Here is a 17,376-nt window from a genome sequence, read left to right as displayed (position 1 = left end):
TGTTTATAATAAAATGTTTAGTCTTCTTAAAAGATTTTCCAAATTGCTTATTTTAGAAGTATATGTATTTACAGCAATTGAAATTCGTTTATTATTACAAAAAAATTATTTGGTGGTCGAATTTATTTATTTTATTGGTCAAAATTTATCACATGTTTATGTATAGTTTTTATTGTTGTGTGAATGTATGTATGACTATTTTTGTATATTTTAAACACAATTAAACATTATTGGTAATCCAATTATGCAACAATTTATTTAACAACTGCAATAAAATAAACATCAACAACAACAGCAATGTGAAACAACAACACAATTTAAAATTTTACACACAAATATAAATAAAACCACCCGCAATGACACAACAACTTCACAAATTCATACAAAACTTTAACAACAAAATGACCGAAGTAGAGCCAATGAATGAATGAATGAATGAGTGGGATTGGAACGGAAAAGGAAACGGACATAAAAACATATGTTGGTTTGGTAGTATGTATGTATATTTTTGTTAGTTTAATAGTATGAGTGTTAAATTTAAAGCACACAGAAACGATCACAAGGACTAAGTATTATTAGTAGAATGTGTGTACGATTGTAAAAATGTCCTTGTATATGTGGGTATTTTTATATGGGTGTTTATTTAGTTGTTGTTACTATTACTGTTGTTTTATTGCTGGTATATGTGAGTATGTAACTTTGTCCGCCTGTGCAGCATAAGTTTTGTACTTTCAATTTTGAGGTCTTAATGAAATCATAAAAAACGAAAGAGAATGAGAGAATTCAATTGCTATTTTAAATTGATTACTGTTTGACCACAAAGTTGACATTTTTGCCACAAGTGGCCACACGTGCGTGTACATGCATGATTATAGTAGATTGCATTGTCATTCATTTATTTGTTACCATCTTTTTATCTCGGTGTAGAAATGTATGCGGCACAAACGTTTTAAGTTTGTATGTATACATACATATGTATATTTTAAAATCCAAAAGCAAAAAGTGTTAAAACTTTTAAACTATATTTGCCCAAAATTAAATTTTGTGTTACAATTGTGAATATAAGTGAAATTAGGAAGAAACTTGAAGGATGTCGGATATAATAATTTTAGTAAACTTATTAAAGTAAACATAATATGTATGTATATGCAGTAAGCACATATTTAACTAGACATAGGACATAGACTAGACATAGACTAGACATAGACTAGACATAGACTAGACATAGACTAGACATCGACTAGACTCTACTAGACCCATAGACTAGACATAGACTAGACATAGACTAGACATAGACTAACATAGACTAGACATAGACTAGACATAGACTAGACATAGACTAGACATAGACTAGACATAGACTAGACATAGACTAGACATAGACTAGACATAGACTAGACATAGACTAGACATAGACTAGACATAGACTAGACATAGACTAGACATAGACTAGACATAGACTAGACATAGACTAGACTACATAGACTAGACATAGACTAGACATAGACCTAGACATAGACTAGACATAGGACTAGACCTAGACTAGACTATAGACTAGACATAGACTAGATACTAGACATAGACTAGACTAGACTAGACATAGACTAGACATAGACTAGACATAGACTAGACTAGACTAGACATAGACTAGACATAGACTAGACATAGACTAGACATAGACTAGACATAGACTAGACATAGACTAGACATAGACTAGACATAGACTAGACATAGACTAGACATAGACTAGACATAGACTAGACATAGACTAGACATAGACTAGACATAGACTAGACATAGACTAGACATAGACTAGACATAGACTAGACATAGACTAGACATAGACTAGACATAGACTAGACATAGACTAGACATAGACTAGACATAGACTAGACATAGACTAGACATAGACTAGACATAGACTAGACATAGACTAGACATAGACTAGACATAGATAGACATAGACTAGACATAGACAGAGACTAGACATAGACTAGACATAGACTAGACATAGACTAGACATAGACTAGACATAGACTAGACATAGACTAGACATAGACTAGACATAGACTAGACATAGACTAGACATAGACTAGACATAGACTAGACATAGACTAGACATAGGCTAGACATAGACTAGACATAGACTAGACATAGACTAGACATAGACTAGACATAGACTAGACATAGACTAGACATAGACTAGACATAGACTAGACATAGACTAGACATAGACTAGACATAGACTAGACATAGACTAGACATAGACTAGACATAGACTAGACATAGACTAGACATAGACTAGACATAGACTAGACATAGACTAGACATAGACTAGACATAGACTAGACATAGACTAGACATAGACTAGACATAGACTAGACATAGACTAGACATAGACTAGAACATAGACTAGACATAGACTAGACATATGACGAGACATAGACTAGACATAGACTAGACATAGACTAGACATGACTAGACATAGACTAGACATAGACTAGACATAGAACTAGACATAGACTACATAGACTAGACATAGACTAGACATAGACTAGACATAGACTAGACATAGACTAGACATAGACTAGACATAGACTAGACATGACCTAGACATAGACTAGACATAGACTAGACATAGACTAGACATAGACTAGACATAGACTAGACATAGACTAGACATAGACTAGACATAGACTAGACATAGACTAGACATAGACTAGACATAGACTAGACATAGACTAGACATAGACTAGACATAGACTAGACATAGACTAGACATAGACTAGACATAGACTAGACATAGACTAGACATAGACTAGACATAGACTAGACATAGACTAGACATAGACTAGACATAGACTAGACATAGACTAGACATAGACTAGACATAGACTAGACATAGACTAGACATAGACTAGACATAGACTAGACATAGACTAGACATAGACTAGACATAGACTAGACATAGACTAGACATAGACTAGACATAGACTAGACATAGACTAGACATAGACTAGACATAGACTAGACATAGACTAGACATAGACTAGACATAGACTAGACATAGACTAGACATAGACTAGACATAGACTAGACATAGACTAGACATAGACTAGACATAGACTAGACATAGACTAGACATAGACTAACATAGACTAGACATAGACTAGACATAGACTAGACATAGACTAGACATAGACTAGACATAGACTAGACATAGACTAGACATAGACTAGACATAGACTAGACATAGACTAGACATAGACTAGACATAGACTAGACATAGACTAGACATAGACTAGACATAGACTAGACATAGACTAGACATAGACTAGACATAGACTAGACATAGATAGACATAGACTACATAGACTAGACATAGACTAGACATAGACTAGACATAGACTAGACATAGACTAGACATAGACTAGACATAGACTAGACATAGACTAGACATAGACTAGACATAGACTAGACATAGACTAGACATAGACTAGACATAGACTAGACATAGACTAGACATAGACTAGACATAGACTAGACATGACTAGACATAGACTAGACATAGACTAGACATAGACTAGACATAGACTAGACATAGACTAGACATAGACTAGACATAGACTAGACATAGACTAGACATAGACTAGACATAGACTAGACATAGACTAGACATAGACTAGACATAGACTAACATAGACTAGACATAGACTAGACATAGACTAGACATAGACTAGACATAGACTAGACATAGACTAGACATAGACTAGACATAGACTAGACATAGACTAGACATAGACTAGACATAGACTAGACATAGACTAGACATAGACTAGACATAGACTAGACATAGACTAGACATAGACTAGACATAGACTAGATAGACTAGACATAGACTAGACATAGACTAGACATAGACTAGACATAGACTAAACATAGACTAGACATAGACTAGACATAGACTAGACATAGACTAGACATAGATAGACATAGACTAGACATAGACTAGACATAGACTAGACATAGACTAGACATAGACTAGACATAGACTAGACATAGACTAGACATAGACTAGACATAGACTAGACATAGACTAGACATAGACTAGACATAGACTAGACATAGACTAGACATAGACTAGACATAGACTAGACATAGACTAGACATAGACTAGACATAGACTAGACATAGACTAGACATGACTAGACATAGACTAGACATAGACTAGACATAGACTAGACATAGACTAGACATAGACTAGACATAGACTAGACATAGACTAGACATAGACTAGACATAGACTAGACATAGACTAGACATAGACTAGACATAGACTAGACATAGACTAAACATAGACTAGACATAGACTAGACATAGACTAGACATAGACTAGACATAGACTAGACATAGACTAGACATAGACTAGACATAGACTAGACATAGACTAGACATAGACTAGACATAGACTAGACATAGACTAGACATAGACTAGACATAGACTAGACATAGACTAGACATAGACTAGACATAGACTAGACATAGACTAGACATAGACTAGACATAGACTAGACATAGACTAGACATAGACTAGACATAGACATAGACTAGACATAGACTAACATAGACTAGACATAGACTAGACATAGACTAGACATAGACTAGACATAGACTAGACATAGACTAGACATAGACTAGACCATAGACTAGACATAGACTAGACATAGACTAGGACATAGGACTAGGACATAAGACTAGACATAGAACTAGACATAGGACTATACATAGGACATAGACTAATCGACATAGACTAGACATAGACTAGACATAGACTAATAGACATAGACTAGACATAGACTAGACATAGACTAGACATAGACAGTCTCTTGTTTGACATCACTCTTCACCATACGAACTTCATCCATTTTGCAAGTAGTAGTGTGCATGTATGTATGTTAACCATGTGATAAGTATAACAGTAACAGCCCAAATTACTGAAAGCCGTTTATACATAGCAACAGCAATATTCTCAACAGTAGCGGTCTTGTTAGCAGTAAGAGAAGTAGTAGTAGGAATCTTGTTCTGAAATTATATTCAATATATGGTCGTTATCGCACGTACTATCCAAGAATCTACTAAACTCTACTGTCGAATTCTATCGTGGTTTTATGGTTGGAGAACATCACATCGAATATCTGAGGTTATTTTACAAAAACAAAGTTGTGACAAACTAAAAATATGTAATTTATTCCTCTTAACTAGTAATACACAAAAATATGCACATATGCATATCTTCCTCTTTCTTTAAGGTGTGAGGTTTAAATATGAGTGGCATAAGGATGCCACGTTTTTAAGGCAGTTGCAAATATTGCACTACTGCCCTTAGTATCTTTCAAAATTTATTTGAAGATAAAGTTTTCCACTTGTTTTCCATACTTGCTATTTGTGCAAAATTTTGCGGTTCAACAGAAGCACGTCTCCTGCATCCGATGAATTATAATCAGATCATTTCTAACTATAACATAAAGTAGCGCAAGTGTGTTCGTCGTACTGCGAGGAGAAGAAAAGCCCAACTGCAAAGACGATTACCTCAACTGCAACTAAGGCTCTTGTAAAAGCAACCTTATTTGCAGATGAAGAAGTTGTCATCTTTGCATTTCATTTTGGATTTTATTTTTTCTCCAACAAAATAATTGCAATAAGATGTGAAAATATTTTCATTTTAATGTTTTGATGAAAAAATAAACGAGAAATACTATTTCTAATAAATAGTTGTGGCAGCTTAACGGATTTTGCTTTACTTTTCTTCCTTCTACAGTTTTGCTTGATTCATGACATCATTTTTTGTTGTTGGTAGATATGTGTGTTTGAGATTTGGTGTTTGAGGTAATTTTGACAAATCAAAATGATATTGTTGTAAAACTTTTGTGTAAATTGTAATTGCCTAAAGAAATACTGTCATTAGATAACAGTTAACCCATTTGTATGTACATATGTATGTATTTTTCTTTTGTTCTGTTTAGCAAAAGAGTCTATTTTTTAGAGGGGAAGAAGAGAAAAAGGCGATATGTTTATAAAAGTTTAATTTTGTGATCTACGCTATAATTTTAAAGCTCTTATAAAAGATTATATTCTATCAGGGTTTCAAAGATGAAACTTTTCTCTGAGAGAAATCATTTTTACTTTGAAAGGCTTTTTAATGAAGGAAGATTTTCTTTTTGTGGAAAAAGCTTGTTCATAGAGCATTGTGTTATAAATTATGTTTAAAGCTTTTTGGAAAAAAAATAATATAAAAAGCTATTGAAAAGGAAAAATTAAAATACATTTCACAACTAAAAGCTCCTTAAATACAAACATACTTTAGGAATAAAGTTTGTTGAACTTCAAGATTATTTCAAATCAAGGGCCTTATGTAGAACTACATACGGAGTCTGTAACTCAATTCTTCAATTAGAGCTATTCTTTGTCATGTTTTAAAGGGTTAATATTACACAATTTAACTTTTATCTCAACATTCTTTCAATCTTGAATTAATGTTTATTCTTATCTTTTTCTCTCATATCATATCAAGAAGAAACGTTTTGTGTGTAATATATGCACATAATTTTCCCCTTTGGTGGACTTCATCTCTAAGGTAACAAGACAGTGAAAGGCATCAGCCAAAACCAGTAAACACAAGCAGTCAAATCCTATAAAATCTCTTACAACACATACATATACCAACTATGAAGCATATGTGAGTGATGTCTGGTTGTATGTTAGAGTGCAGGGGAACGTAAGTGACTATATGTGACTTATCTGTCAGGGATAGGATGGCATGGCAACCATAACCAACAACCCAACCATGTGTAATCACTTAAAGGATTTTTGGTTCCTCATCTTATATGTATTTACTACAGCTACTACTAGTACTAGAACTAGCTGATGCTACTGTCTCCTCTTTCAACTACTACAAATGTATATATCTGTATCCTATAGCTTTAAATTGTGAAACACCCGTATTAAGCAAAAAAATATGTCCTTTTTTAAAAAGAAACTACATCCACTTGTTTCTAAGTATGTGTATTTATATATGTTTATTTGTGTAAGTGTATTGTATACTGTTTTTATATTATGTTAAACTGTATATGTCTGTATTTATTGCTATAAAAATAATAATTTTTATACTTTAAATAATACTCATACTCAACTATATATGTATGTACACATGTACGTATGTGCAACATTTTGTGTCCTCTACTTTTATTCTTATACTACTGTTTATTCATTTGAATGCAATGGTGGTGTTGAGTGTTAAAATAAATAAAAATAAACAACTTGGAACAAATTTTACATTAAACAAACTTGCAACAAAGAGATTTTATTTTTATTTTTTTGTCTGCAACAGTATGTAGTCATACCACCCACTCCAGCACAAAGTACAAAATTATGCTTTGGAAAAAATGTGTTAAAGTAGATATTGCAGTTATAATGTTATACAAGTATTACGTATACAAAACGTGTATTATATAAGGAATATGTTCTGGTCCCTCTCTCGACTTTGTATGCCCCGACGTGGTAAAAAAATATTGTAACATGTTCTTGTATTTATACCCTACATTTTTTTGTGTTGATGTTTACAATGTACTCTGAACTTTTGAGACACAGAAAAGATTGAAGAAAAGTTTTTTTTTAACTTATTGTACTAAGATCAAGATTTTCAATCGCTGGTAGGAAACTGAGAACCTTCTCAAAAAAAAAAAAAAAATTTTTTATTCTTCTCGTATATAGTGTAGATTGTAGAAATGCCCTTGAGGACATTATGGGACTGTTTGTCATTAGATTGTGTTGGGTGCCGGGGCACTGTAATGTGCATGATAATGAGGTTGCGGACGAACTAGCTAGATTAGGTTCGAGCCTTGATATAAATGACAGAGAAAGGATGGTAAAACCACTCATTTGTCACTATTACAGGCTGATTTTCGAAAGAATCCGTGACGTCATAAATCAGTCCTGGAATAGTAGATTGGATTGCAATGTATTAAAGGCCCTACGGCCAAAACTTGATATAGGAGCTAGCAAAATACTCATAGGACTGGATAGACGCAGTCTAAGAATTCTGATAGGGATACTAACAGGGCACTGCTCAGTTAGGGCCTTTGTCCGTAAGTAGTACAGTAATATTGTTGCAGGTTATGCGAGGATAAGGAGGAAGTGGAGTCGATCGAGCATATATTTTGCCGCTTTCCTAGGATACAGGGTCTCAGGCTGAAATGACTAGGAAATAGGTTCCACGACGTAATTGGGGATATTGCGGGTCTTGGCCTCGATTTTCAATCGATAGTAGGGAACTGAGGCCCCTTTCAAAAATATTTATTTTTTATTTTTCTCGCGTTCAGTGCATTAATAAGCAGCAATTGAGAGGTATTCCTACTAAGATTCTAAAAATGAGGTAAAATTCAACACAAATAATTTATTATAAAGAATAAACTGATGTAGGACATCTTATGGTCGGCCTTGTACGACCATAATTTCTTAATTCTTTTTTATTTTGTTTGTTTCTTGGAGAGTAAAACAAGTTAAATTTATGAAGAAATGATGTGATTTTGTTTAACAATTTTTGTATTTCTTTTTTTAACTTTTTTGCTCTACTTCGAACATTGTCTTGATAACGAGGACTAACACTACAGGGATATCAGACTATTGTGTAGGTGATGATGAGAACGTTAAAGATAAGAATGGAAAATGATGAAAGCCAGCCAGTCATTAAATGTATGTTCCCTAAAAACATACACTGTTTACATGGAAGTGAATGCTCATGTATGTATGTATATTTAGCAGACTAGACAAACCTGTCACTAAGGGCAACTGAAAATTTTGTTGGAATTCTCTGGAGAGATAATTTCTAAAGAAATTATACATCATTGTTTTAGGAGGTACCAGAACTTATCAAGAAATATTATGCAATTTTAACTTTTAATAATCGTAATAAAGTATTAAATGATGTTTCTCTTCTAAACTTGAAGACTATGTCAGTTATAAAGTTCTCGTACAAAATATGTAATAAGAAGGTAAATGTCAAAAGTCATCAAAAGAGTAATTTAAAAAATATTAAAAATCTTATTTACTGTTAAATATTTGAATTTTTAAAATGTTTCCAAAATCACTTTCCACCCTCGTTTATAACCAACTAACAGACTTCTTTTCTATTTATATAGTGGTATTAACAACAGCAGAAAGCAGTAGACGTAAAATTAACAAACAAACATAAAGAAAAAAAAGTAAAGTAAACTTTCTGCTATTTCTCAATTAAAATCAAAAATAAAAGAGTTTCTCAACAATAAAGACATTCTTTTCTTTTTACAATTTGTTTTTCATTTTTTTTCTCACTCTCTCATCTTTCAACAAGTGTGTATGTTTGTGCATGTCCTTAAACATCTCCTTTTGTCTTTTTACCAAAATAAAACAAACCAAGATTTGTATTATTACTATATGTATGTAGTATGTGTGACTGTCTACAAATGCAAATAGCTTTTTCATCTTCTCAACACATTTTTCTTTTCACAATACGAAATAAAAAACCTGAATTGCAAGAAGAAAGGCGAAGAAAAAAAATAATGTTTTACCAAAAGAAATTGTGCTGATGAACGAACATTTTGTTATTGTGTTCGTCCTCTTAATTTTAACACACTTAAAAGTATACACGGTTGATTTGTTTACCATTCCACACCACTCCGAGCTGCCAAGAATCTTTTCATTTCATCTTCTTGTTAAAATGTTTTAAATTAAAAGTGTGTGAGTGGATGTGCGTAAGAGTAATAGTGGTATTTTCTATAGACTTCAGTTTAAAGTGAATGCCCTTATCCTTACAATGTATAGACATTGAGAACAGGAGCAGCATTCAATTTTTTTTGTTCACTAGCACACACACACACAAATTTTACTCTATATATACTCTGACTTAATTCAATTTCAATTCTGATGAAAATTGAAAGCAACCCAGCAACCTAATTAAATTCACAAAACAATCAAGCTCTTATATATACACATTCATCCTCAAAATTTTGCACATATGTATGCATTGTGATGAATTCAACAGTGGTAGCAAGTGAGTTACAGCATTTTCCTATACAGATTTTATTTAGAGTAAAAGCATTTTAATCTGTTGAATATTGGTAATTGTATGCAAGAGAAATTGAAAATAGATAATTTTAGGAATATTGCATTCTATTGGAAATTGTTTAAGCTCCAAGCTTAAAGAACAATTTATTAAAATCTACTTTATAATACTTTTTGATACAATATTTATTTGTACAAACTAACAATTAGAGTTAAACTAGAAATGAACTAGAACTAAACTAGAATTGAACAAGCACTGAACAAGAACTGAACTAGAACTGAACTAGAACTGAACTAGAACTGAACTAGAACTGAACTAGAACTGAACTAGAACTGAACTAGAACTGAACTAGAACTGAACTAGAACTGAACTAGAACTGAACTAGAACTGAACTAGAACTGAACTAGAACTGAACTAGAACTGAACTAGAACTGAACTAGAACTGAACTAGAACTGAACTAGAACTGAACTAGAACTGAACTAGAACTGAACTAGAACTGAACTAGAACTGAACTAGAACTGAACTAGAACTGAACTAGAACTGAACTAGAACTGAACTAGAACTGAACTAGAACTGAACTAGAACTGAACTAGAACTGAACTAGAACTGAACTAGAACTGAACTAGAACTGAACTAGAACTGAACTAGAACTGAACTAGAACTGAACTAGAACTAGAACTGAACTAGAACTGAACTAGAACTGAACTAGAACTGAACTAGAACTGAACTAGAACTGAACTAGAACTGAACTAGAACTGAACTAGAACGGAACTAGAACTGAACTAGAACTGAACCAGAACTGAACTAGAACTAAAATAAGGCAAAGACGCCTTCCACCGTTAGCTTGAAAGCAGTGCAACTCCACCTAGAAGATTGTCTTTCGAATATCATAAACTCATCCTAGATTTAGCAATATTATGTAGTTGTTTAAGATTTTAGTAAATTGATCTTTCTCCCTAAATTATATAAATTACACAAAACTATTTGTATTTTCTTTTAAATAAACTAACTAGCTGAGTCATACTTGATCTGAAAAAGTAAACTGCATCACAAACTGAACTACAACTACATAGAAAAAAAAAGGTCAATTTCAGGCCATAAGAATCCGTTATTACCAGCCATGAAACACCACTGTTCAATACCTTTACATTCTCATAACACAAATAATATACTTTTTAATATATAGCACAACAACTTGTGACACATTGGAAACTACATCGTAGGTACATCAAAAATTCGTGCGAGAGCGAAAAAATAACAACAAACGCTTTTAGAGAAAAACAAAACAGGCAATAAATTTTAAAAGCATCAACAACCAACCAATACCACTGGGCTGGTTTCGACTACTCAAATATTCATTTAGCCATTCACTCAGTCGTTTGTAAACTTATTCCCTCGCGAACTCAACTGTTTTCTGGTATACCAGTGAGTATGTGAGTATGAAACACACTTATCACTCATACGTTTAGGTGGCACATTTAACTTTCCAAAAGCCAGTGAGTGCGTGTATTTAAAGTGCTTCAATTCCCTATTTATTTGTTAAGTGAACAAGTGAAACAAGAGTGTGTGTGAAAGTAAGTTTACATATGAGTATATGTGTGTTTGTAATAAAAAGCCTCGACTGAACTAGAAAAGCCAAGTTAGCATGTCAAACCACTTACATACTAGACACATTTATTTTCATTTTTACGTTCTTCCTTTTTTTCTAATTTTGTTGCTATTTTCAAACATCTCTTGAAATTAACTGCTTCGTTACACGTGCTCTTGAATAACATGATCATACCACTACAAACACACATATGTGCACATGTGTATGTTTTATAGAGATTTGTGTTGTAAAAGCGATGACAACGACTTGATTGTTGTTTGTTGGTAGTTTAGCTGTAGTTTTAGTTGCTGCAGCCCAAACTACTCTGGTAATTTGTAATTTGTGCAGGAGTTTGTAGGTTCCAGTGATGTTATCTATTATTCTTCTTACTCTGAGTTTGTATGTAAAACGAGTTTTTGGATGTATTTTAAAGTTTAAATAACTCAGTCGTGCATCCATTGGTTACTTTTCTAATTCCATTATTTACGTTTCTTTTTTGTCGTTACACTTTGTTTGTGTCTACTGTCTCCCTATTGTTTCCTAATAAGAAGCAGTGACACACTAAATAAATGAAACACCCTTTGGAGCACAATTACACACAATAAAGTACACAGACACTCATCTATTGTAAAAACATGCCAAAAATATATATCATTGAATTGAAGTTAATGGGAAGTGGACTCTGTCAAATCGTTTTAGAAACGAAGCACCGAAGCACACTGAACTGAAAATAAATTGAAATATAACTGAACTAGAACTGAACTAGAACTGAACTAGAACTGAACTAGAACTGAACTAGAACTGAACTAGAACTGAACTAGAACTGAACTAGAACTGAACTAGAACTGAACTAGAACTGAACTAGAACTGAACTAGAACTGAACTAGAACTGAACTAGAACTAACTAGAACTGAACTAGAACTGAACTAGAACTGAACTAGAACTGAACTAGAACTGAACTAGAACTGAACTAGAACTGAACTAGAACTGAACTAGAACTGAACTAGAACTGAACTAGAACTGAACTAGAACTGAACTAGAACTGAACTAGAACTGAACTAGAACTGAACTAGAACTGAACTAGAACTGAACTAGAACTGAACTAGAACTGAACTAGAACTGAACTAGAACTGAACTAGAACTGAACTAGAACTGAACTAGAACTGAACTAGAACTGAACTAGAACTGAACTAGAACTGAACTAGAACTGAACTAGAACTGAACTAGAACTGAACTAGAACTGAACTAGAACTGAACTAGAACTGAACTAGAACTGAACTAGAACTGAACTAGAACTGAACTAGAACTGAACTAGAACTGAACTAGAACTGAACTAGAACTGAACTAGAACTGAACTAGAACTGAACTAGAACTGAACTAGAACTGAACTAGAACTGAACTAGAACTGAACTAGAACTGAACTAGAACTGAACTAGAACTGAACTAGAACTGAACTAGAATGAACTAGAACTGAACTAGAACTGAACTAGAACTGAACTAGAACTGAACTAGAACTGAACTAGAACTGAACTAGAACTGAACTAGAACTGAACTAGAACTGAACTAGAACTGAACTAGAACTGAACTAGAACTGAACTAGAACTGAACTAGAACTGAACTAGAACTGAACTAGAACTGAACTAGAACTGAACTAGAACTGAACTAGAACTGAACTAGAACTGAACTAGAACTGAACTAGAACTGAACTAGAACTGAACTAGAACTGAACTAGAACTGAACTAGAACTGAACTAGAACTGAACTAGAACTGAACTAGAACTGAACTAGAACTGAACTAGAACTGAACTAGAACTGAACTAGAACTGAACTAGAACTGAACTAGAACTGAACTAGAACTGAACTAGAACTGAACTAGAAACTGAACTAGAACTGAACTAGAACTGAACTAGAACTGAACTAGAACTGAACTAGAACTGAACTAGAACTGAACTAGAACTGAACTAGAACTGAACCAGAACTGAACTAGAACTGAACTAGAAACAGATTTAAACTACAACGCTGTTTTTTATTTCATCAATTAAGGATACTTCTCCATCTTAGTGAAACACAAGGACGCACCCACAAGTATCTACGACACATTCACACATATGTATATAGCCTACTCCTACTACAAACCACTTTCAAATTGTATCCATTTACACATTGTATGAATTTATTTCTTTTTCTTTCATATTGTTCTTGTAGTGTTTATTTATTGTTCTTGTTGTTGTTATTATTGCTGTTTTTATTTATTTTTTTCAGCTTTTTGTTCCAAACTTTTTAAGAGTACGTCGTCGTCATCATCAGCATTGATGTTGAGTAGTTGTTTGCTCCTTTGCAGCTCTGCGCCATCATCATACTGTGTTATTGTTGTCGTAGCTGGCTGTGGCATGAAGTGAAGTAAGTGTAGAGTGTGTTAGTGTGAGTCTGGGAGTGTATTGTAGCCTGTGGTGAAATGTGAATGAAACGCTTGTAAGTACGTGTAGATTTGTTGTTACTGATTGGCATTTGTAATTAGTCGAAAAGTAAATAAATAAAGAAACTTGATTTTTGTCTAATTTCTATTTTTCTATGTCTAATGACACCAGGCATGCTGTAACATGATTAATGAAGAAAAGAGTTTTATTTTCGTCTCGGGAAAGTATTTGTGTCACAAATTAAATGGCGGTGGCTATGATGGAGGTGGTAGCGGTAGTGGAGTCAGAAGGATAAGTAAAGCATATGATAAAATCTAAAATGAAGTGATTGTTTATTTAAGAAATTTAAACAAGAATTTCAAAAATTTTTAGAAAACTTTAATTGTCTTCAAAAAACTTTATTACGGTGTGTATTAGGTAAAGCAAAAACGCGTAAAAAGAAAAAGTTAAGTGAAGTATGAATAAAAATAAATTGCTTAAATTCACTAAACTAAATGGTAAACATGTTTAATACTAACTTACTTAAATATTCCAAACACATTGTACAATTTCGCCATAATATATATTTACATGATGAAAATATTATAAATAAATACTTATACGCCTCCGCTATCCGTTAACAGTTTCACTCTTTCTTCTTGCCACCAACAACTGCAGCATGTTCATATGTATGTGTGTTGTATATATGAATGATTTTGCATGCTTGTATTTGTTGTTTTTGCTACTTGTATTAGTTTGTTAGTTAATTTGTATTTGTTTATGGCTTTTGGTGGCATTAGTCATGCCAATAAATTACAATCAATGCAAAGGCAGCATTAGTGGCCTCTAAATGTATACAATTTAGATTTCGACCATTGTTTGCTTTAAGCCCCCCAAAATAATAATAATAATAATGATGACCCTTGTATGTGTCTGGGTAAATGGATACAAACAAATGATGCACATGAATAAATTCATGATTATTAAAACTTGAGCAGCTGATTTCTGGGGAAGGAGTGTTCAGCAGTTATGTATCAGCATATTTAGTATTAAGTTGCAAAAATACAAATTTGTCTTAGAAAAATACGTGTCTTTAAAAAGTTTATAATTGAACTAGAAGAATTTTTTTAGTTTAAATATTTCTTTAACTTTTGAAACCTCGTTTTAATAGTAAACATTATTAAATTTTTCAAACCCTAATTGTATGCCATGAATTTTGCATTTAAACTTCACAGAAATGGACATGTTAATACGATTGAACTTTCACATTTTATTTTGTAATTTCGTTCAATATATTTTAGATCCATTTAAGTATATGGCGGTTTCATGTTTAGTGACCCAACTTTTGAAACCGATGTCTTCCGATCGGTATGAAATTTTCACCACAGTCCTACTTTCATGTGATTTGGACACAATTTGTCAGAGGGGTAACATTTTTACCCTACTACCTTATTACCTATTGTTCTAGGCAAAATTTATTCCAATAGTTATGATAGCTATTTCTTCAATCTTTCGGGAAAACAATTTAAAAAAAAAAAATAAAATAAACTTTTGTTGACTTTTTTCCAAAATTAAAAATTGTTCTTGATTTTGCGCCCTTTTTTTATCAAAAGAAAGCTTTTCCCTGTAAAGCTTGTAGATCGCTTAGTGGGATATTTTTTAATTTTTGTTTTCGAGGGATTATATTCAATATCCGCTATCTCTCATTTCTATGAAAAACTATCTATCTATTGGTTATTTAAGAATGTTCATAGAAAATTGTACTCTACTACCTGTTCTTCTCTTATGAGTAGAAATGAACCGATTGGCTAAAGTGGGCGTGGCAACTCTCATAAAAAGAAAATATTAAAACAGTAAAGCTAAGAAAATATAACAGTTAGATTCCTAACGGATCCACTTTAGTATCATTATGAATATTTAAAACAAAAATAGGGGGCGTGGCACTTCCCTCATGAATTAAATACATATATCTGGGAAACCATCAGAGCTAGAATTCTCAAATTTTGTACAGGCGACATTAAAATCCATATGAACAATTTGGGGGAAATGTTCGAACTAGAAATTGGGGCGTGGCACCTTCCATATGCATTAAAGCAAAAATTCCTTTATCTGGGAAACTATTGGAGCTAGAATTTTTTCAAATTTTGCACGAACAACTTTGAGATTCATGTAAACAATTGAGTAATAAGTTGACGGTTTATCAATAGTGGGCGTGTCACCTCCCATATGAATTAAGTGCAAAAAATTCGTGTATCTGGGAAACCGCAAAAGCAAGAATACTCAAACTTTGCACGAGCAGCATTGAAATACATATAAACATTTTGAGAAATGGGTGAACTATTGTAGGGCGTTACACCTCCCATATGAATTTTATACTAAAGTGAATATAAAATTTAATTATATTATTTTAAGGGTAATGAAGAACACTGGGTAGAGATAGTATTTGTTGAGATAGAGTATATTGTTTTAAAAGCCATTAAGAAACTTCAACAGGTCAGTAGTATTAACAAAATCGAAGCAAAATAAACTTAAATGAATGACACGTCAAAAGAACAAAAGAATAAAATTCGAAATTAAGATGATTCCATGAATATAATTAACCTAATGAATAGTTTGTTAGTAAACAATTTATGTTTTATTTTAAGTATTAATAAAGATACTTAAAGTAAAATGGGAGAGATCATTATTGAATTATTTCACTCTCTAACAGATAAATTAATGGTTACCTACCAAATGTAATTTAAATTCATTTGAAATTAAATATTAATTTATTTAATACTTATATATCTACCCATTATTTATAGTTACTAAAAATTTGCTAATTCATTAACATTGACGTATGCCAGTTTGTATATGTATTATTAAAATATTGCCGAAAAGCAAACCTGATTTTAAGAAAATTTTTTGACAAAATAAATAAAAATATACAAATCATGGCAAACAAACACGTGAATAGTTTATGGCAATAAAAACAAATCAATTTAAACATTTTAAAATAAATTTTTTTAAATAAAAATCTTAAAAGCAATATTTTAGCCATAACTACTCTTGTTGCCAAAAGTAGAACAACATATTAATCTGTTAACAGCAAAGAAAGAAGATAATAGAAAAGAACACAAAATTAAGTGTTTTAAGCGAAAAAAAAACTTTTTAAGCACACTGTACTGATCTGTTGTTTTATTTATATTTCATCAAATTAACCATAAATCTTGTTTTAATTTGTTGAATTTTAATGCTAGAGTTTGTTTCTTTTTTACAAAAACAAATTTATATTTTTAACAAAATTATTCCAG

Source organism: Lucilia sericata, unplaced genomic scaffold (genome assembly GCF_015586225.1).
Source record: "Lucilia sericata isolate MDLA Ls3-8-SP2 unplaced genomic scaffold, ASM1558622v1 Contig000568F_arrow, whole genome shotgun sequence".
Classification (NCBI taxonomy): Eukaryota; Metazoa; Arthropoda; class Insecta; order Diptera; family Calliphoridae; genus Lucilia; species Lucilia sericata.
The sequence above is the reverse complement of the archived record's forward strand: the minus strand, read 5'-3'. Positions refer to the sequence as shown.